Below are 21,392 nucleotides of genomic sequence, written 5' to 3'. Positions count from 1 at the left end.
AAACGAGATCAGTCAGAAAGACTGTGTGGGCTGGGACCCAACAGGAAATCAGTAAAATGGGGGATGCTGCCAATTTACACTGATCAAGTACCTGATCTGCACAAGGAGATCCCCTTACTCCAGTTGCATGAGTCTGTAACATCTGGACAGAATAGTTCAGCTCTTTTCAAAGAACGCTTTCAAGTTTTAGGTGGAACATATTACTCTCAATGGATTCTGAGAGACAAATGCAAAAGGAATTTTGTATGAGAAAACATCTAAATAATTCAGTGGTTCAGGAATGCTAAACCACCATTCATTTTGCTCTTTGTGTTTCTGAATCTCCAAGACTCACCTGTCAGCTTGGAACAACCTTTCAAGAGAAAGATTAATCAAATTTAACTTTCCTGTGTGTAACAGGCTAGAGGCAAATGCTACATATATTCACAAGATTTGTTTCAGCATTGGTAGCAATTCTGTTCTGTACAATAGCATTGGATTTTTTAAAATAAATAGATCGTGGGTGGAAATTGAGATTTCTTATTATTCTAAAATGAAACATCCTAAAAAAAATCTTCATGACAATCCAATGCTTAAAATAAATTCAAATAATGACTATATCACTTTTCAGAAAGGTTATAAGAAGAAAGCTTCCATAAATTGCTCCTGATATGATCAAACTCAGCTTTAAAGTAACACCAAGCAACTACAATGCTTTGATATTTATGCCAGGGGAGAAAAATGGATGTAAGGTTGAGATCTGGTTTCATGAAAGAACATGTTTGTAAAAAGAAGAAACCCTAATAAAATATAGTTAACAAAAATGGTCAGATCGAGGGTTTGGGGTTTTTTTTAAGGGTTAAATGTAGACCACTTGTACAATGCCAGGGTTGCTGGAATTCAAAGGGAACATATGATAGAGTTTTTGCCCTCTGAAAGATGGCAGTCTAAGCAAAAAGACAGATTGCACTCCTATGAAATACAGAATTACACAACTTAGAAGTAAGCACTGAAATGCGTAAGGCATGCAGTCAATCCTATGGAGAAACAGGAATTGGGCAAGACCAGAGTTATAGGAGCTTTTAAACAACTGATATTTTCATTAAATAATTTTATTTTTAATATTAAAAATTTTCATATTAAAATATTTAAAGCAATTAATACTACTTATTAATTATTACCAATTTTCTAGCAAGTAATTTGAGTATCCTGAGCTTCCACTAATGCAAAGGTTCCCACACTTTTGAAATGTTGAACCTCCTCCTTCCGGGATGATACAATATAAATATCTTCCATTTGTTTAATTTACTATGTTAGAGATACAAAATTGCTTTATTTCTTTGAATATAGTTTGAATATAAAGCAATATTAGCCATAGTTTACTAATTTTTAACAAGGCAGAAAAATATCTAACCTGGTTACCATTATCTGAAGACCTATTCAGGTCCTTTTACTCAGCTGATTCAGGGAATGTACCTCTTTTTGCTAAGTTATAATTATTTTATTATAGAAAGAGTAGAGGCTTTGGTAGTTTGAAAAAATTCATCCTTGAAGCTGTCTAACCTCTGTGACATTGAGCAAATGACTTAACTTCTTTGATCCTCAGTTTCCTTATCTACAAAATGAGATTAATTACTCCAACCTTGCAAGACTGTTCTGAGGGTCAGATGGGGCATATGAGAAGCACCTTACAGAAATGGAGACATAGATCAAGGAAGAAAGAATATAACTCACTAGCTAGCATATGAATTTTATATCAGTACTGATCCTACTAGCAAAATCTTCACCAGCCAAGCTACACAGAGTTTGTCAAGATTCACAGTACTATGTCAAGAATTTTCAAATCCAGCTGGGTGTAATCTCAGTTACTCGAGAGGCTGAGGCAGGAGGATTGCAAGTTCAAGGCCAGCCCTAGCAACTAAGTGAAAGTCTATCTCAAAATAAAATTTAAAAAGTGCTAGGTATATACTTCAGTGGCAGAGCACTTCCCTAGCATGCACAAGACTCTGGGGGAAAAAAATTCTCAAATCCCAAAAGCTCAGAGATCTGTAAGGTTGTTGTTCTTTTTGTTTCCCTTCTTTGGTGGTAAAATTTAACCTGAACTAATGTGTGTTATTTGTTACCTTCATTTATCCTGTTTAGCATGAATGCTCACAGGCTTTTCTGCAGAAATACTGGAGTACTTGATTATGGGACTTTGCTGTAGAGCCAACTGACAGTGACCCTAGTACATGTTATATGCACCATAGTCTTCCTTAAAGTTTTCAATATAAGCAATGCATTTGTTCTAGGGATTTTGGATAAAGGATTATAAAATCCTCATATTTTCCATTGATTTTGTCTTACATTACTATAATTTAGATGTTTTGCATTCACCTTCTGTGTTTTTCTTTCTTACAATTTTTAAACCATTTTTTGAGGTATGATTAACATACAAAAGAAAATGTACACCTTTAATGGACATGACTTGATGAGTTTGGAGATTAGTATACACCCATGAGGCTGTCACCACAATCTGTGCCACAAACAGAACCATCACTTCCCAAAGCTTCCTTCAATGTTATGTATGCGTGTGTGTGTGTATGTGTGTGTGTGATGATTTATGATAAGAAAACTTAACACAGGATCTACTCTCCTCACAAACTTTTAAGTATACAATAAAGTGTTATTAACCATAGACACTATGCTGTACTGCAGATCTCTAGGAGTTGTTCTTCTTGCACAACTAAAACTTTGAGTCCTTGGACTAAAGAAACCCCAAGTCCTGCTCCTCTCAGCCTCTGACAACCACTGTTCTCCTCTGTGCCTCCATGAGTTTAAATATTTTTTATTCTTTAAATAAGTGGTATCATATAGTATTTGCCCTCCAGTGTTTGGTTTATGCCACTTAGCATAATGCCCTCAAGTGCCAGTATTTCAGAAAACCAGTGAGGGGCAATGGGGGATGAAGAAGAGACAGACACATAAAGAAAAGCTGGAAGCAGGTGGGCAGACAAGCTCTGATGAAGCTTGTCTGACACAGAGGTAGTTCAGCATGTTTATTATATAGGTTTTTTTTCATCAAAATGTTATTTGTGAGAAAGTTTCAGAAAAGCAGACAGATTTGAAGTTCACAGTGAGACATCAAGGTCATCTTGTTATGCCCAGAATTCTCAATTCCTGGGAGTTGGTTACTGAGCTCAAGGTTCTGACTGATATAGCTGCACACCTTTGCACATGGCCTCCTCTGGCCAGATGTCACTGGGCCATCTTGACCTGCACCTTCATACAGGCAGTTCCCAGCACAAACACAGCCATGAGGGAATCAGAAACCATGGCTCAAGTCACTGCTCTCCACACTCTAGGTTGATTCCAGGTTCATCCATGTAGTCACAAATGGAAGAATTTTCTTCTTATTAAAAATCAGAGTAATTGTGTGTGTGTGTGTGTGTGTGTGTGTGTGTTGTCATCATTATTCAACTGTTCATGAACATTGCTTCAGTGTCTTGGTAATTGTGAATAATGCTGCAAAAAACAAAGGAACATAGATACCTTTCAAGACCCTGATTTCAATTTCTTCAAATGTGTATCTACAAGTGAGACTGCTGAGTCGTATGGTAGTTTTAGTCTTGATTTTTCTAGAAACTTCCATATTGTTTTCCATAATGGCTGCACCTTATTTATATCCCTACCAACAGCATACAAAAGTTCCCTTTTCACCACATCCTAACCAACACTGGTTATCTTTTGCATTTGATTTTTTAAAATTTCTTTCAACTTTTATTATATATGATAGCACAATGCATTACAATTCATATTATACATATAGAGTACAATTTTTCATATCTCTGATTGTACACAAAGTGTAGTCACACCATCTGTGTCTTCATACATGTACTTAGGGTAATGATGTCCATCTCATTCCACCATCTTTCCTACCCCCATGCTGGCTCCCTTCCTCTCCCTCCCCTTTGCCCTATGTAGAGTTCATCTAATCCTCCCATGTACCCACCTCCTGCCAACCACATAATAAATCAGCATCCTTAATTCAGAGAAAACATTTGGCATTTAAATTTTTGGGATTGGCTAACTTCACTTAGCATTATATTCTCCAATTCCATCCATTTACCTGCAAATGCCATGATTTTATTCTCTTTTAATGCTGAATAATATTCCATTGTGTATATACCACATTTTCTTTATCCATTCATCTATTGAAGAGCATCTAGGTTGGTTCCACATTTTAGCTATTGTGTATTGTGCTGCTATAAACATTGATGTGGCTGTGTCCTGGTAGTATGCTGTTTTTAAGTCCTTTGGATACAGAATGAGGAGTCAAATGGTGCTTTCGTCCTGAGTTTTCCAAGGATTCTCCATACTGCTTTCCATATTGGCTGCATCAATTTACAGTCCCATCAGCAATGTATGAGTGTGACTTTTTCCCCACATTCTCACCAACATTTATTGTTGTTTGTTGCCACAGTTAAATAACCGGGAGGTGACAAGCAACTTGTGAAGGTTGAAACAGTGGGAGCCACTTTATTATGGGACAGCAGAGGTATATATACCTAACTGATTATACACAGCTTGTTTCAATTAACATCATCTAGATACAGCAATCAGCCAATAAGGAATCTCCATCATCTTAATGGCTCAGTGGCGTTAGCTCACAAACCACTCCTCCTGGCAAACTGCCAGGCGCCATCTTGACTTGGTTGTGGCCCTCAACAGTTTGTATTCTTAATAGCTGCCATTCTGACTGAAGTGAGATGAAATCTTAAAGAAGCTTTGAATAACATGTCTCTAATTGCTAAGGGATGTTGAAAATTAAATTTTTACCATATGCACATCAGATAGGGCACTAATCTCTGGGATACATAAAGAACTAAAAAATCTTAACACCAAAAAAAAAAAAAAATCAATAAATGGGTCAAGGAACTGAACACTTCTCAGAAGATATACAATCAATCAACAAATATATGAAAAAATGCTCAACATCTCTAGCAATTAGAGAAATGCAAATCAAAACTACTCTATGATTTTCTTTTTGATAGCCATTATAACAGATATTAGGTGATATTGCATTGTGGTTTTAATTTGAATTTCCCTGATAATTGGGGACAATCAGCATAATTTTCTATGCCTGTTGCCCATTTGTTTATCTTCTTTGGAGAAATTCTATTCAAGCCATTCACCATTTTTTAATTGAATTTTTTTGGGTTTTTTTTTATTTTTTATTTTTTTATTTTTAGCTATTGAGCTATTTGACTTCTGTATTTTAGTTCTTAACCCTCTATCAGGTATATTATTGCAAATATTTTCTACAATTCTGTAGGTTGCCTTTTCATTTTGTTTATTGTTCCCTTTGCTATGAAGAAGCTTTACAGTTTAGCATACTCCTGCTTGTCTTTTTATTAGTTTTTCTTGTCTGTGCTTTTGGTATCATACCCAAGAAATCATTGACAAAACTTATATCATGGAGCTTTCCCTCTATGTTTTCATCTAGTAGTTTCATCTAGTAGTTTTAGTTTCAGGTATGACTTTTTAGGTTTTAATTTATTTTGAGTTTTGTGTATATTGTCAAATAAAGATCAATTTTCCAGGAACTGTGGTACATATATATACCTGTAATCCCAGCAGCTCAGGAGGCTGAGGCAGGAAGATTGAAAGTTCAAAGCCAGCCTCAGCAACTTCTGAGGCCCTAGGCAATTTAGTAGGACCCTGTCTCAAAATTTAAAAAAAAATAAAAATAAAAGGGCTGGCTTATGGCTCAGTGGTTAAGCACCCATGGATTCAATCCCCAGTATCAAAAAAAAAAAAAAAAAAAAGAGAGAGAGAATAAATAAGGATAAATTTTATTCTTTTGCATGGGGATATCCAGTTTTCCCAATACCAGTTGTGATAATCCTTTTACCCTTGTGATTTAACTCTTGTAATCAGTTGACTGTATATACAAACCTGGGTTTATTTCTGTGTTCTCAATTCTGTTTCATTGGTCTGTCTGTTTGTCTTTATGCCCATACCATTATTGTAGATTTAGGATACATGTTGAAATCAGGAAGTGTAATGCCTCCAGCTTCTCTCTTCTTACTCAAAATTACTTTGAGTAAGAAAATTAGCTATTGAGGAATTTTTGTGGTTCTAAATGAAATTTGAGATTTTTTTTTCCCTATTCCTTTGAAAAATGTCATTGAGCTTTTGATAGATGTTGCGCTGACTCAGGAAACTGCTTTGGGTAGTTATGGACATTTTAACAATATTAATTCTTCCAGTTCACACAAGTCTTCCACTTCTTTGGTTAAGTTTATTGTTATTTTATTAATTTTGTGGTTATTTTATCTGGTACTATTTTCTTGAATTCTAAGTACCCAGTCATATTTAGATTACAAACAGATAATACCACTAACAAAATATTACCACTACAAAAAATGTACATCCTATAACAGCATTTTTCTATACATTCCAAAGACATATATCTATTTCATTTTCACATTTTAAGCCAATCCTGAGCCTAGAAAAAATCAAGTATAAGCCTACTTGAATTTCCATGTTCATTCCAACTTAAAATTTTAGGCTTCTCCTGAATGCAGCACATAATCAGAATCCTTTAGGCTTTTGTTGTTGTTGTTGCTGCTGCTTTTAAGGTAATAAATATACCAGAAGTAAGAGAGTACTTGCATCCAATCAATTTTTCATGACCAGCAAGTTGCTTGAAGCAAGATTGATGAGTCAACTGCCAAAAGCAAAAGTAAAAAAAAACAAAAAAAAAACCACTTTCCCTGCTGGTGAAATAAGCTAGTCCTCAGCTGGGGGTAAATCCCTAACTGCCAAAAGCTTCTCTGGGAGTCCTTAAATTATTTAGTATCTCTCAGTGATACTATAAGCAAAACAGTAGAGAGAACAAGCAAGGATGTGCACATCTTTCGGCAAGTGCTAATCCATTTTCAGCTATGGTGTTCAAACCCTTTGTTTAGAACAATTCACAACACATTTTATTAGTATTTCATAAAAGAGACTCTGAAGTAATTGGAGTTAAATAGCAAAGTCGCTAATTATTTTGGACATTAAGCAGGTATTTTTTCCCCCTCAGAAACTGGAACTCTAGGAATATTCTTAAGATATTTAAATTGTCTAAAATAGAGTGGGTAGTAGGGAGTGCTGAATATTAGAAAGAAAACTAGAGTCTGCACTAGTTGGGTCTTTTCAAAGATCATCTATACTAACCAAAAAGAAAGTGCCAATCAATAAAATAGTCATTATTCTGCCACTTTTAGATTATAGCCACATAAAAACAAATAAATTGACTCAAATATTTTGTCTTCATGACACCTCACATCTGCCTGTTTAAAAGTGCCGGGGTATGCCCAGCACCACAAAATTAATTGATTAATTGAAAGTGACTGGGCAATTGAGTGTGCATTTCACTTTTTATCCAAATAATGGAATGCTTCCATGCCTTAGGTTTATTAGGTTGTCATGGCCACCTACCTGGGAATAAAAACAAAACAAAACATAAAAGAAAGTTCTTCACAAAATGGTGCTGTCATTACCTGCCTGAGACCACTGCCCAGCCTTGCTCCATCTGTACATCAGGCATTGTACAGCATTGTTGAGGACAGACCGGAGCTGGGTCTTAGCTTACCAACAAAGGAAGCACCTCTTGATCTGAGCCATCAAATCATAAATCTAGTTACATAAAAAAAATGTCATCTTCAGTGATGCTCGTCCAAAATAAGCCTAGACCTATAAAATTCTTGTTACAACAATTTCAATTTCCAGAGAAAAATAATTCAGAAGGCAAGCAATATTCTTCCTACGGATTCAAAATAATTTTGAGAATTTTACCACCCTACAATTATAAGGTAAAACAAACAAACAAACAAATGAAAAAACCATTTTTCAAATTCTTAAGGCAGTGAGACACTAATTGTTCACTTGCGGAAAACTAGAAGTCCTTTTTAAAATAGCAGTGCATCAATTCTGAACTTGAAACAGCTATTGGCACCCCGGGTGATTCATTATTCTTAACCCCTGTCACAGCACTTGCCCACTGGGCCTCAGATTAAATCTCAGAACTCAGGCAGCAGCACTAACTTCTGAGGAGAAAATGTCACTAGAATGCTGTTTCATATCAGTGACAGTGGCTTCTTCAGAAAATTAAGCTTCATTCCATGTCAGCAAGCACAGTGACCATTGACCCACCTCTGAGTTAGTTCAGCTAGCTCCCTAACAAGCAGAGAGCTTCATTCCAAAATCAAGTGCAACTGCAAAACAAGCTGAGAAACAGGACTCAGGCAGAGCACATTATAACCACCCTCACGGTTATTATACTTGAAAGCTATCATGCTTCTGAAGATCTGGAGAATATGGACATAATTTATCTACATGCCAATGGTGATTACTACTTAGTCATTCATTTGTGAAAGGTTTTCCCCTCCTTTGTACATTCAATTTTTTTTTAAAATCTCCTCTCAATAGGTTTGTGTTACTTGAGTATTCAGGGGAAAAAATATAAGCCCTATTTTCAATCTGCAAATATATTCTCGCTTTAAATTTTAAAAACACATACCTGTGACATTTGCACAGTAGTGGCAGAAAATAGATATGTTTTGAACAACTATAGATAGTTGAATTTAAAAATAATTTGAAGAATATATGCTTATTATACATGATGAACTATTCATTATAGAAGGTGACCGACCGTAGGCCTGGGAAAACATAGAAAAGCATAAGAATAAAGCCTGGAAAAGTCAGTGGTCCATGATTGTACTCATTTGTATATCCAGACTGTGGGCCATCCTGTGAGTGATGACATCATGAAAAGATTTGTGAGGCAGATGGAAAAATAAAAAGCATAGAGACCATTTCCTTTGTAACTCCTTGGCTACTTGTGATTTAAGATCCCACCAAGACTTCATGGGAGGGAGGAGAGGAAGTTAAGAATAACAATAAAGTTTTCTGGTTTTTTGTTTTTTTCCTGTAACCCCCTTTCTGGAGGGAGTAATTAAAAGCCATGTGTACACCCTCCAGTTGGTCAATGAAGTATGCGACTTCTATGTGTGATTTTGCTTTGAACATGACAGATTTGATTTTATAATAAGCTCCCTCAAAACTATTTAAAAAGGCCAAATGTGTATATATCTTAATTAACCTTATTTGGACAAATGGCAAAAAAAAAGAAAGAAAAGAAAATACTAATGGGAAAATATTTTCACGAGAGACTAGAAATTACACTGCTTTAAGTTAGCAAGACTCATAGGAAGGGGTTTAGATGAAAGGCAAACGTTTCCTAAAAACCTGTTTCATACTTGAGACTCCTTAGATTTCTTAGCTTAGGACCCAGTCCCTGTGTGTCTGCACCCAGCATGTGCAGGTCCCCACACACTCCAGCAACCGTGAACGATTATCCTCACACTGATATTTTGCCTCTTGTGCCCACACAGACAGCAAGGGATTCAGAGAGGAATAAAATAATTTGTTAACAGAAGGCAGAATGTAACCATGCCTAGGAGGGAATGCAGCTCACTCAGGGACCACAAGGGTGGAAAGGATCAATTTTGACAGATCAGGCAAAGCCCTGAGGAAAGTGTGAAGTTCTAATCCAGTTCTGGTGGATGGTTCCCAGGATGCCAGGATGGCAGTGTTCAACTGAACTGCCTTATTTCAGTCTCTGATTAGGTGTAATCCTAATTTTGTTCCAACTGTTATTCTCAATTACCTACAAAGTGGGACTTCAGTCAATCTCAATGAAAATAGTCCTAATTAATGGTTTAAAGAACACCTTTCTGGCCAGCATTGTGGCACATCCCAGCAATTTGGGAGGCAGAATGAAAAGGATCACAAGGTCAAGGCCAGCCTGGGCAATTTAGCAAGGCCCCAAGCAACTTAATGAGACCCCGTCTCAAAAAAGAAAAAACAGCTGGGGATATAGCTCAATGGTAAAGTGTCCCTGAATTCAATCCCCAGTATGGGTCAGGGAGGAGGAGAGAACAACTTTCTGTCATCTTTTTAAGATATCTGAATCAAAGGAAAACTTCCCATCATGTGGAAATATCCCTAGTCACCGAGCCTACCTGAGACTCACATCTATATTCAGGTTCAAAGCAAGGAGAATTGGAGGGCATCTTAAACAAAATAGGCTTTCTAGTAATACAAAATGCCAATTTTGTAATATTTGTGCCTTTTGACAAACCATAATAACCAACAACTACTCTGCAGATATATTGTAAATTGGTACTTGGTAGCCTCAGTTTAATTTTTCTTATTTGTTGTCTTCAGTTATACGTGACAGTAGAATCTATTTTGACATATTTATAAAAACATGGAATAAATCTTATTCAAATTAGGATCCCAGTCTTGTGCATATAAATGATGTTGAGACTCACTGTGGTGTGTTCCTACATGTACACAGGAAAGTTGTGTCAGATTTATTCCACAGTCTTTCCTAGCAGCCTTGATTTAATAGCCTCTTTTACTCAAGTAATATTCTCAGTGAAACAGTGTTTTGTTCATAAAGACTTTTGTTTGTGTGCAAACACAAAAACAAACACCCTTGTCTATGAGACTGAGATATTAAGAAACAGGTGCATGATCTTTCTTGGAACCCCCAAATGCTGAATATATTGAACAAATTTTAAAAAAAAAATGTCAAGAAAGGGAGAAAAGAGAAAGGAAAGAAGGAAAAAATGGAAGGAAGGAAGGAAAAGAGAAAGGGGAGAGGGGGAAAAAAGAAGAAAAGAAGGAAGGATGGCAGGCAGGCAGGCAAAAAAAGCAAACAAGGAAACTAATATGAAATTACAAACAAGTTTCATGCAGGTTCGCTGAAGCCTGCAAGCATGAGGGTAACCTGAATGTATGTTTTCTAGTCAGACATTTTGTTCCCCCAAATACCTCAGTTAATTGTACAGACTTATAAATAATTAAATTTACTTCAATAAACCAATGTATTTTGTTAAATTTTACTTGATTTATAAATATGCAATGTCTATTTATTAATATTGCAATTTTAATTTATTCCTCTGAGCCTAATATACTCACTCCAAAAAATTCTTGTTGTTCAAGAGTACACTTTTTACAGGCTGGAATTGTGGCTCAGCAGTAGAGCGCTCGCCTAGCACGGGCATGACCCAGGTTCAATTCTCAGCACAAAAATAAAGGCATTGTGTTTTGTCCATCTACAAAATTGTCTCTCTCTCTTTAAAAAAAAAAAAAAAGAGTACACTTTTTTACAAAAATGTCTTAAAATATATTGTTGTTTTAAATAACATTACAAATTAGAACTCTGAAGAACACTGGGTCCCAGATTCCTTAGTACTGTAATTACTAGTTTAACATATAATTTCATCATGTCTTCTTGGTATAGATAATTAAGGTTTCTATGCTAACATATAGTAACATTCCCTTATCTCTAGAGTGCAATTATGTTCTAAATGATAGTAATAAATCCTTAATATAACCAAACACTGATAACCAAACAAAAGCTTGCTTTAAATAGCTTAATATGTTAAAAATCACAAAATTGCATCTTTCAGTACTGCTTTGGTTAAATTATAATTGTATTTCTTGCTTTTTATAAACAGCATTAAGTACACAGTGACTACATTGTTGTTCATTCTAATTAAGTGTTTGTCTGATGCAAGTGTTCTTTCTGATGTAGCAGTTTTATTCCTCCTGTTCAGCATAACACTTATACCTGATCTCTTTGTCTGATGTAATAAGGCATATATTGTTCCACAGAGATTAAATAAGCAAAGAAGATTTCATCTAAAAAAGCTGGTGTGAAACCTTATCATATGAACAATCCATATGCCCAAAGAAGACAATTTGCATAGGAGGCACAGGGCTTATTTGTCCACATTTCCCTTCTGTATTCATTATCAGAGGTACCTGATGGGCAGGCATGCCTGGCTTCCAGGCAATGCTAGAAACAGTGTTTTTGTTTTCGTTGTTGCTGCTTTTGGAGGGTGGGGGAGATTGAACTCAGGGTCATGCGACCACTGAACCACATCCCCAGCCCTATTTTGTATTTTATTTAGAGACAGGTCTCACTGAGTTGCTAGTGCCTTGCTTTTGCTGAGATTGACTTTGAACTCTCCACCCTCCTGCCTCAGGCTCCCTAGCTGCTGGGATTGTTTTTAACACCAAAGTAACTTTTATATCACTTTTGAAAGCCTGAAAATAAAATGCCTGTTAAAACAGAACTCATAAAATGACCATTATCTATAAATACAACAAAAAAGAAAAAATGAAATGCACATGCACTAGAGGTAACAGGATGAGTGTGGTTTTGTTTGCTTTGTGGCATGGTCTAGCAATTCCTCCTTCCTAGAGCCCTATAAATCTCTTCTGGGAGGGGCCTCACGGGTTCCATTTTGGTTGATCTCCTGCTCTATCACTGATCTGCTTCTATCTTCCAGGCACAGGAGCTGGTATTCATGTTGTACCAGTCACTTTGGAGTTATCATTGACCACAATTAATTGGGAAGCTGTCTCAGTTTACTTCGAGTTGCTCAAGTTGTGGTTTTGACCAAAATCAGAGCCACCCGGTGTATGTAGGTCTTTGCTGAGCAGTGTCTGTGCTAGTGCTCCAGAGGCAGTGCTCCAGTTCTGCAACTTTCACTGGTTGTGAAATATTTATAAATATTGTAAGCATTTCTGTCTTCAGGGAGAAGAAATGCAAAGACTCTCCTTATGACTGAGCATCCTTACCCTCAACCATTCTACGCTCCCTGCCCCTGTCCATGTGGTCGAGACTGTCAGGGCTAACATTTTGTTTCTTGAGCTAGATGCCTGTTATAAAGGTGTATTCTGTTTGCGAAAATCATTAAGCTGGATACTCATGATTGTTGAATGTTTTAAAGCGTATTTTTAATAAAAAGCTAAAAAAAAAAAAATCTTGTGCTCTGACAGGATTTTTCTGGATACCAGCTTCATACATATAAAGCAGAGAACTATAGTTTCTAGGACATTCACACATTACTTTCCCTAGATATTTACAGACATAAGTGAGACACATTTTCAGCTTTAAAAATATAGAGGTTATTTCCCTCAAATATGCCATAAATTATCTCATCCAGAGTACATGAGTAATATTAATAACATATTTGTATAAGACATTGAAAAACACAAAGTGTCTTCCCTAAGGGTTCCCTGCTGTCAGTCAATTCCATGCCTCCTTGAATGACTTGTATTCATTTTAGCTAGTCTCAGAAACGGAAAGGGGCCTCAGAGTGTTATATAACAGCTTGACTAATGGCCACCATGCACAATGAAGTAAATGTCCTGTTGCCTAGTGACTATTATTCAAGGCAATCAGAGTAAACAGCAAATACCATAGAAATTTTTGAACAGCTGCTTGTTGACCCAGATACAATATTTGTATGGTTTATGAGTTTGTCAGATATAATAGGGCCCTATCATATTCTACAGAATAGAAATAGCTCCTTAATTATTCATCACTATTCCTAGAAACAATTTTTTTATTCTTAATTAGAAAAACCTTTGAAAAGGAGTAATAAGTTCCCAATGGGAAATTAAAAAATCCCTCAAGTTTTGTTTTTAACTCACATATAATGAAAATCTTTTCTGCACAGGTGCATCTGAACTACTACCAACTACTGGATTCTGTAATTTCTTTTATATTTCCTACAGTACTTACATATGATATTTATTTAATTGTTGGAACTATCATAAGTCAGGGTACAAGAAAATTCACTTGAGTCTCTGCAGGTGATTAGACTGGGACACAGTAGCCTAGAAAGTTCCCCCTCCATACTCCCCAAGGCTCAGCCAGGGTTTACTGCCCTGGGAGAGCTGCCCTGACAATACTGGCCATGGTTCCACGTGCCCCTCACCATGGCACCTTGTTGTTGGTTGTTGAATTAATGCACAGTTCTGTTATCATTGTTAACACATCGGGTTTCAAGAATTGGTTTATATCCCATTGCCACAGTGATTACAAGCTACTTGTCAGAGGGACATGGCCCATTCATCTTTGAAAGAGCCTGATTAGAATAGGTAAGTGCTAAACAGATTTGGAAGGAATAAAATAATGCCTTCCTTTCTGCTTTAACACAATCCAATAGCTTTACTTAATGTTTCTTGAAAACTGTTATGGATTAAATGTTATTTTAAATTATTTAATTTATTTAAATTATGTTGCAGCCCTAACCCTCAATGTGATGATATTGGAGGTGGTACCTTGGGAGGTGACTAGCTTTAGATGAGGTCATGAGGATGAAGGTCATGTGATGAGATTATTGTGCTTATAAGAAGAGGAAAGGACCCCTCTCCACCATGTGATGATATAGTGAGAAGGCAACCATCTTCCAGTCAAGTAGAGAATCCTATGCTGCTAGGTTCTAGCAGGGTAGCAGAAAGCAACCATGCTTCTACACTGGTCTTGGTCTTCTAGTCTCCAGAACTGTGGGAAACATACCAGAACTTGATGTTTAAGCCACCCAGGCTGTGGTATTGTTATGGCAGCCCAGGCTAAGACAAAATTCAGGTGCTTATCTAAAACTTTGATATTGTGTTCTTTTAAAGAAATGGGAAAAAGATGAATAATTCAACAAATTGTATACCACAATTGGCTAGGAATTTGAAGGAAAAACATAAATCCTTTACTCCTTGTGCTACATAAATTCTGGATGGGACAAGTATTTAAATGTTAGAAGGAAGGAAGTAAAGATGGAGGGAGGGAGAGAGGTGGGAAAGTTGGCCACTGGAGACTGAAAGTCAATAGTGGTCAAAGTGTTTATACTTCTGGAATGTGGGGAAAGACTTTTTAGGTAGGATACAAACCCCAGAAACCATAAAAGAAGATCTTCTCATGTAAAAACTTTTTAAAAAATGAATTCCAAGAATAGCCATACACAAAGTCTCTTAAAAACAACAATATAACAAGAAAATGGCAATAATTATGATGAAGGCCTAATTTCTAAAATAAAGGGAGGTCTCACAAATCAATTAGAAAATGACCGAAAACAGGGCTGGGAATGTAGCTCAGAGGGTAAGGCACATACCTGCTACCTGTGCAAGAACGTGGATTTGATTTCTGGTACCACCACCACCAGCAGCAGCCCCAGAAAAAAGAAAAAAGAAAATGACCAAAAATAAAATAGAAAAATTAACAAAGGGTATAAAAATGTATTTTACATGGAAAAAAATACATGTGGTCAGTAAATACATGGAAAGATGTTTAATGTCACTGAAAACTAAAAATGCAAATTAAAATCACAATATACTATATTCATCTATCAGTTGACAAAGATTGTTAGGGCTTCCTTATTTGTTAGGAAATGGGAAAGCATCCCTTCCATTAAATTTTCAGAGTACAAATTAAGGGTAGGAGACATCTGTCAATATCTTTCAAACTTTTGATGTACTTTGACACTGCAATTCCACTTCTAGGAATTTTTTTTTAATTTATTCACACACATAAATGCATGCATATTAATAGAAGACAGGCTGCCAAATCAAATTATACAAGTATACAAATGTGTTTGTTCTAATACAAATGGAAATTTACTACAGTTTCCTCTGACTAAGGGCATTTGAAAAAATGGTGTGAAATTTTAAATTTTTGTAAATTTTGCTACCATTTAGCTTTTTTAGAAATGCATGAATTTCTACTACTTTTATAATTTCAAAAAAAATAATCAAAAGTCTAGGAAATGTTGCCAGTTTACAAATCTGTAGAAATTAACATGATGCGATCTATGTCATCTAAAAGCAAAACATTAAAAAAGAATAATTCAAAATAAAAGAATTTCAGCAAAAACAAAGAGCTTTAAATTAAAGTATTGCTGCAGCAACAAATAACATGTGTCAGGCAGTTGACAAGCCCCATCTATAATGGAGACACAGGAGCCTGGAAGCCTGGGTCACACCTGCCACTCAACCCCCTATCAATAACAGAAAGGCTGGTGGTTAGGGGGAGCAGATGACAGAGTGGGCACATCAATAGAGTAGGAAAGAGAAGCATTTCCTAAAGGCTGAGGCAGGGAAGAGAAAGATTTCAAAAAGGAAACAAACAACAAAAAAAAAAAAACCATCATTTCTGACCAGCTTAAATGAGATCAAGAACAGTCTATGACCTTCAGTAAAGACTTTTTTTAGAAATAGATTCTATGTCCCAGAAAATCATCACAGCAAACCTTCTGTGTTTCTTTATTTTAAATTTAGCCTCCATAAATAAGCAACAGATGTATTTACACTTGTATTGTCTGCAAGTAGATGATGATGGAGTTGGGATGCTGAATTAGAACAAATATCCCAAATGGAATTTTTCAGGCCAGCGGTGGTGGAACTGTAGCATTTCCTAAGCCTACACGTATTGTATCTTCACTTTGGGCCATTTTCCCACAAGGAAAGATTGTTTATTTCAGAGGGAAGAAAATTATTTGAAACCATAATGTGTCCTATGGGAAAAAAGAGTTGTACGTCAGGCGTAGGTTGATCTCCACTTCTCTCAAATGAAAGCGCCCTCTAAATATCGATTTTCTGAAAAAAATAAAAAAATAAAAATTTTTCTCCATGTGGCCCCCTTCCTGAGAGATGAGAAATGTGAAAAATTACAGCTGTCTTGTCTTTGTGGACAACTAGAAATTGCTGGTACTGATTGAAGTGAACCATACTCAAGGTCAGAATGAGTCCTTCTTGGTTGGAGGTGAACATAATCAAATGCATGGTGATTCTTAAAGTTACCTGACGTTTTGATTCTTACTCCTTTTTTCTCTTTCTTCCTTTCAGGCCTCTCCATATCCACCTGCCGGTCCTTTTCTCTGTATATTACATCATACACATTAAAGATACATTTGCATATATAATAATAGTAAAAATATCTGTTGGGATTTTATTACAGTTTTTCACTATCAATGGTAAGTTATCTAGCAATTAATGTCTTTCTAATAATTGTTAAAGTGATTCAACTTCTAGGTAGGAAAACCATATAAATCAGCTAGTGGATTTAGTGGATTTTAGTATCTATAGAGGGACTCAGACCTAAAGCAGCACTGATTTCCGTGGCCATGTAATTCAGTAAGGCTTAATTCTCAGCTGCTCTTCATTGAGCAACAAGCAGCAATATTTCCAAAATGTGAAAGAAAGGGCCTTGACGTGCTTTGGATACATGTGATATGGCAATGACTATTCCTGACTTCATTGCTTCTTTGTTACATATGGCACAGAGTTGAAAATCAAAAATTTTAAATGCTCACTATCAAACATCATTCAAATATGAGGTACAGTAATATTGTTGAGTCACATCCAGTGATGCTCTATCTTATCTCAGCAGATTTTTAAATGATTTTCTGAACTGTGCATGATGGCACACCCTTGTAGTCCCAGCTACTTAGGAGGCTGAGGCAGGAGGATAGCTTGAATGCAAGAGTTAGAGGCCATCCTGGGCCACACAACAAGACCCTGAATTTAAAATGAAATAGGAAGAAAATCTTTGCCAACTACATTTCTGACAGAGTACTAATATCCACTATATAAAAAGAACTCAAGAAACTTAACACCAAAGAAACAAATAACCCAATTAATAAATGGTTAAATGAACTAAACAGACTTTTCTCAAAAAAAGAAATGCAAATGGCCAACAAACATATGAAAAGATGTTCAAGATCCTTAGCAATCAGTGGAATGCAAATAAAAACCACATTGAAATTTCATCTTATTCCAGTTAGAATGGCAATCATCAAGAAAATAAATAATTTTAAAATGTTGAAGAGGATGTGGGGAGAAAGGAAATCAATATTCCTCAAAAGACTAGGAATGGAGCCACCATATGACCCAGTTATACTACTCCTTGATATTTATCCAAAAGACCCGAAATCCATATACTATAGGGATACCTACTTTCCAGTGTTTATAGTGGCACAACTGATAATAGCCAAGTTATGTAGCCAGCCTAGGTACCTGTCAGATGAAGGGATATAGAAAATGTAGTACAAATCCTCAATGGAGTTCTATTCAACCATTAAGAAAAATGAAATTATGTCATTTATGAGTAAACTAATGGAACAGGAGAATATCGTGCCAAATGAAATAAGCCAAACTCATAAAGTCAAGGGTCAAATGCTTTCTTGCATATGCGGAAGCTAGAGAGAAATAAGAATAAAAGGGGATCTAAAACAGTACACTAAAGGAACAGGATCAAGTGTGAAGGAAAAAGAGGAGGAACTGAAGAATGAAATCAACCAAGTTTTGCTATGGGCATATGTGACTACATCACAATGAATCCTACTTTTCTGTGTAAGTTATAAGGCATCAAATAAAAATAAATGGAAGGAAAAATAGTATAATATAAAAGAAAATTTTAAAATCTACTAACCTAAGAAAGCTGTTGATTTGCCTTCTTTGATTTACAACAAACCTCCTTTGCTTCATGTTTAAACTCATTTTCTTCTCACTGTTCCTTTATTCATTATCAGTAAGGACTTCCATACTGGCTTTTCTACTGAGACAAGTGCTTTAAAATTACAAAATAATTTCTTTCAAGGAGGTGATTAACTCCAGAGATTTAACTGTAAAACTGTGGTGGGCTGGTCACCCCAGGCCTGCTGAGGATTAGAGATTTTAGGTAATCAGAGAATATGGCCTTCTGCTTTCTATTTGCCATTCAATGCCTTGAAACTACTGCTCTTGTGGCTGATCAACTAAAATGTATTTAGGAGCAGGCAGTTTATGAAAAAAGTTAATAAACAACTGTTATTTATTGTTAAATAATAAAGTTATTCCTTCAATCAAAATAATGGTGTATGTAAGTATATAAGTACAAGTAAATATGCATGTATTTATAGCAAAAATTTGGAAGGACATACATTTTTAAAAACTGGTATCTTTGGTTAGTTCTTTTGAGCTAGTTTCTAGTTTTATGCAGACTAGTTTTACTTGCATAGTAATAACAAAAAAAAATTTAACTTCTGAAGATCTTTTAAAACATCTTTGTGTTGATTGTAGATGCTTTTTAATTTTTATATCTGATAGATTCAATCACTGAATGGTGACATCACATTTTACAAAACATAATACTGAACTTTATGAAAAGAAACTTTTAATTTTAATTTTTCTCCAATTATCTTTTAATAAGAATTTGATAATATGTGTGGATATAGGAAGATATGTGAAGTTGGACAGCTATGAACTACTTAAAGATGGAAGTAATGGAAGTTAAAAGATAAGTCATTAGGAAAAATACAAAGGAATTTACGATTTTGTAATTATTTAAGTTGTAATGGTAGAAGGGGCTAAGCAAATCATCATGTGCAAATGGCACAAACAAAACCAGAAGTTCTTCCTTTAGAAGGAAAGAAGAAACAACTTTGGAAATAAAGTTGAAATAATAAGTTATAAATATACTACACTTTTTTCTCTTGATTACATTAGTTGGGTTATTGATCTTACATAGGATATTAGTCAGGATTCATCTAGAGCCAATAGGAGAGATAATATATGTCTCCTGTTGGAGATATAGATGATTCTAAAAAGGTTATTTATTTGCTTAGTTTACACCATGAGAAGCTAGATAGTCCTACAATGGCCATCTGCAGGCTGGAGAGTGGGAGGAACCAGTAGCTGCTCTGTCCCAGAAGCTGGGAACCACAGGGATCAATGATGCCTCCCCAGTCCAGGACCTGGAAATTCTGTGGAGAGTCACTGGGCAGAGTCCATTTTGGATGAGTGAAGAAGCTGGAGCCTGAAGTCATCAGATGATCACAACAGCAATCAAGAACCCTCTCAAGATGAATGTAGCTTGTGTCTGCTGCTGCTTCCTTGTTCTTCCAACCTATTGGACTGTGCTGTCCACACTTAGCATGGGTCTCCACCTCAGTTCCCTGTCCCACATGCCAATCATTCCTAGAAACACCCACATGGAGACACCAAAAAACTCAATCTTGAGCATCTTCTTAACCCAATCAAGTAGATAATTCAGATTAATCATCACACCTAGGAAAAGAGAGTTCAATAAATTTGTGAATCTTAATTTACCATCCGCTGAAATTAAGGTCCCTTCCATAGGGAGACAAGCACACCTCTGTGCTATAGGCTCCCTGAATTAGACTAGTAATCTTGTAAACGGCATGACATGGGTAAGCAAGAAGAGAAAGAGAAGCCGGCCTGTAACTGCAGTGATCTCCAAGTGCAGAGCAAACGAGATAAAGAAACCAGCTGTGTGAACTCACTTCTAAATTAGTGATACCTTTTCCACAGAAGTTACCACTAATAACTGCTTCCACTGAAAATTGGGATTTATTAAGAACCCAGCACCTCATGTATTTTGCTCTGTATGGACTATGTTTCCAAGAAACACATTGATAAAATCAAATTGGCACCCCCAAAATTGCATCTCTCCATAAACTTGCTCGGTATGATGATAGTTAAAGGAATCAACAGAAAACACCAGAGCACGTCCCAGTAGCTCAAACATGGTGAAAAATGAAATCAGAACTTTGTTCTATATGCTTGGTTTTTCTCAGATAACTTTTCATTGTGAAATAAAATCCCTACAGCAAAAGATGCACAACAAAGGTACGCCCAGTACTTTGAATTATCACAAAGCAAACACCTTGATAATGTATTTTTTACTTAATAAAGTTATAGTTTTCCAAATGTAATTGGTAAGACCTGTTGATGCATCTTCACCAGCAGCTGGGGCATCTCCACCCTTTGTGTTTCTGGGGTAAATAATTTGAGCTCTGTGCTTTGAAACCAGTTTGATGAATCCTTTAGTTCCTGAAGGACTATCTTGGCTAGGGAGTTTTGAATCTCAGTCTCTCAGAAACCAGGGGTTATAAACTTATAGTGGGGAACTTCCCTACAGCTTGTCATAAGTTAACGTTGTCAAACAAGCTAGATTGTTAAACTTGTCTGAACTTTGCCTTTGGACCACTTCTTTTTGGCCTTGTCCCTAGATTTCTTAACTGGGTCTTTATCTTTTGTGGTCAACTTTCCAGCCTCTACTTGTCATCCTTGGGTTGCATCACGAAATTCAGAGAGCAGGTGTTGCCACCACAGCCTGAGATTTCAGGAAAAATAATAATAATCTTTCAAAGCAATAGAATAGCTTCTGACATTATACACCCATAGATGATTCCTCCCAATTACTGCCTTTCTTTTCCTCCCACTCAAAGATAACTACTATCTTGACATTTAAGTTAATCACTTGCTACCTTTCAAAAATATGATTTTAATATATGTAAACACCATAGTTTTGCCCAATTCTGAATTTGAGATAAATATAGTTGAAGTCATGTAGTATGATTCCTTGTGCGTCTGGTTGCTTTGGTTCCCTGTTCTGTTTATAATACCCATGTAATTGCATGTAGCTGTAGATAGTCTTTTTGGTTTTATAGTTTCATAGGGTTTTGTTATGTTTATACTACAACTTTATTTCTCCATTCAGCTATGGGTGAACTTTACAAGCCACA

At 36.0% G+C, this 21,392-nt stretch overlaps 1 pseudogene; it reads right to left on the bottom strand.

Annotated features, from left to right (window-relative positions):
- Positions 1–20,515: 20,515 nt before the first annotated feature.
- LOC114102130 (small ribosomal subunit protein eS25 pseudogene) lies at positions 20,516–20,945 on the bottom strand (annotated as a pseudogene).
- Between the last annotated feature and the right edge of the window lie 447 nt (positions 20,946–21,392).

Source organism: Marmota flaviventris, chromosome 6, assembly GCF_047511675.1.
Source record: "Marmota flaviventris isolate mMarFla1 chromosome 6, mMarFla1.hap1, whole genome shotgun sequence".
Lineage (NCBI taxonomy): Eukaryota > Metazoa > Chordata > Mammalia > Rodentia > Sciuridae > Marmota > Marmota flaviventris.
The sequence above is the reverse complement of the archived record's forward strand: the minus strand, read 5'-3'. Positions and strand labels throughout refer to the sequence as shown.